We start from the raw sequence: 2,067 nt of genomic DNA, 5'->3' as shown, positions 1-2,067 counted from the left end.
ATAAATTGTGCTTTCTTATTCCGATGTCTTTTTTTTTTTTTTTAATTCAGAAGGAGGGGGGGATATCCCACATTCCCTAAGCAACACGTTCACACTGTTTCAGACTTCAGCATTCCCTCTAGCTCCATCAAAGCTCAGCTGTTTGCCAGCGATAAAAGGGGTCACACCTAGGGTCAGCCTGAAATTCGGTGTGGTTTTGAAGCGAGGTGCAAATACTCATGCGAGGGAATGCCACTGCAGGTAAAGCTGAAATGTGACCAGACGCTGGGTGTCACGGTTCTCCTGCTCCACTCCCGAGGATTTCCTCAAGAATACTCCCACTCCTACCCCGGTTCCCCTGGACAGAGCAAAGATTACAAAGCAAGACTGTAATGCATCCGGTGTGGAGGGTCTCCATTCTTGGCTGTTGCATCTGCCCAAAACACTGACCTGCAATTACTGACTAAGGAGATATCGAATGGCCCCCATTTTCATGTTAAAATTCCTCTGGGGGAAAAGAAAGGGGTTTAGAGCCTCCTTCTTCACTATCTCCCTCCGTTTCATGTCTTGTGTAGGGGTGAGGTCCTGTGAACCCTCCGCCTACCTGGGCATCGATTTGCTCTAACCCGTTTAACTCAGTAAGAATGTGGCCGGTTGAAAACCTTTGCTCACTTGGAAGCTTGAGACAGGCCTGCAAAACCAGGCCCTAGAGCGAGGGCTGAGCGGCGGAGGTGGTCTCAGGACGGCGAGCTCAGCTGTCGCCGGTGTCTGTGCGTTTCACTAACCCGTGTGTGCTGTTTTTGCCAGAGAGGTCCGCCTGGCGAGCAGGGTCCTCCCGGGCCTCCGGGCCCCCCTGGAGTTCCCGGCATCGATGGCATAGATGTAAGTTTCCCTCCGCAGCCCTCCGCTGTCCCCAGCCCTGCCCTTTCGTGCTTCCTCCAAGGCTCCAGGGTTTGTACAAAGGCCCGGCGCCCCTCCCCTCACCGCACATGGTGAAGCTAGGTTGGACGCGGCTGAGAGTTGGGCGTTTAGGAGCATGGGGACTTTCGGAGGGGCGAGGTTGACGTGTCCTTGTCTCCGTTGGTTGGTAATGTCTACCTTTCGGCCCTTACGGGTGTCCGTGCCTGATCCATGTAGTGAGCACCCGTGGGATGGCTTCAGCGGGGTCCCCAGCTTCTCCTCCTCACCCACTGCTCTCCCCTTTTCTCTGATCCTTCCAGGGTGACCGAGGTCCAAAAGGTCCCCCCGGCCCCCCGGTAAGTTGATGGCGCGATCGTGCACCACTAACTGGGGACGTATTTTGCAGACACTTGTGTCCGAAGGGTCTAACGTTGCAACTGTTTCTGCCCTTGCCTCCCTCTGCCTCCTCAGGGTCCTGCTGGAGAACGGGGGAAACCAGGAGCCCCGGGCAAGCCTGGCACGCCGGGCGCCGACGTGAGTAGGCTGCAGTGCTTGGGCGCCTGCTGGGCCGAAGTGTAATGCGAGATTGTGTGTGTGCATGTATGTATGTGTGCATGTGATTTCTCACTTTCTGTCTCACCAGTGAACACACATGCCCTAGCAAAAATTTCTCAAAAGAAAAAAAGGGGGAGGGGAAGGAAGAACTGCATCTATTCTTTCAGAATGGTGATGCATCCCTCAAGTTAGACTTCGAGTTGCCACATTATGCATTTTCCAATGTGTGTGTGCATGTATGTGTGTGTGCGTGAAGAGAGCCGGTGACAGTGACAGAGAGTGCGCGCCCACGCTGCAGCTTTGACCTTGGCCTTGTGCCGCGCCTGACTCGGCCTGGAGCTGTTGGCCTCCTCCCAGAGCCCTGTGAAGGTGAGGTAACCTCACAGCTGGCGCTGGCATTTCATCCCCTCAGAGAGCAGCAACAGCACTGTTTCTGTTCCTAATAGTCCACTCCCGGCTGCCGTCAGAGGCGGGCAGGGGAGGGCAGGGGAGGGCGGGTGGATCCTACTGGCCCCAGCTTGGGCAAGGCTCACAACAGGTATTCTTTCTCTCACCCTTTCACTGACACTCCCTGGATTAATTTAGAAAAATGCCCAGCAGGGAGGCAAAGCCCAGAACACTTCCACACCCCAT

The 2,067-nt window shown here is 55.2% G+C and overlaps 1 protein-coding gene and 1 long non-coding RNA gene across 2 annotated transcripts in view; both read left to right on the top strand.

Moving 5' to 3' along the window:
* COL9A1 (collagen type IX alpha 1 chain) overlaps positions 1-2,067 on the top strand; it is a 102,335-nt gene that overhangs the window by 34,500 nt on the left and 65,768 nt on the right. The window lies entirely within an intron of this gene.
* On the top strand, positions 1,018-1,395 carry LOC114006115 (uncharacterized). Its single transcript, XR_003547877.1, has 3 exons — positions 1,018-1,066; positions 1,200-1,235; positions 1,351-1,395. It is a non-coding gene; the product is annotated as an uncharacterized LOC114006115 (long non-coding RNA).

Source organism: Tupaia chinensis, unplaced genomic scaffold (genome assembly GCF_000334495.1).
Source record: "Tupaia chinensis unplaced genomic scaffold, TupChi_1.0 Scaffold145685_1, whole genome shotgun sequence".
NCBI classification, from domain to species: domain Eukaryota; kingdom Metazoa; phylum Chordata; class Mammalia; order Scandentia; family Tupaiidae; genus Tupaia; species Tupaia belangeri.
This window is presented reverse-complemented; position numbering and strand designations above follow the sequence as displayed.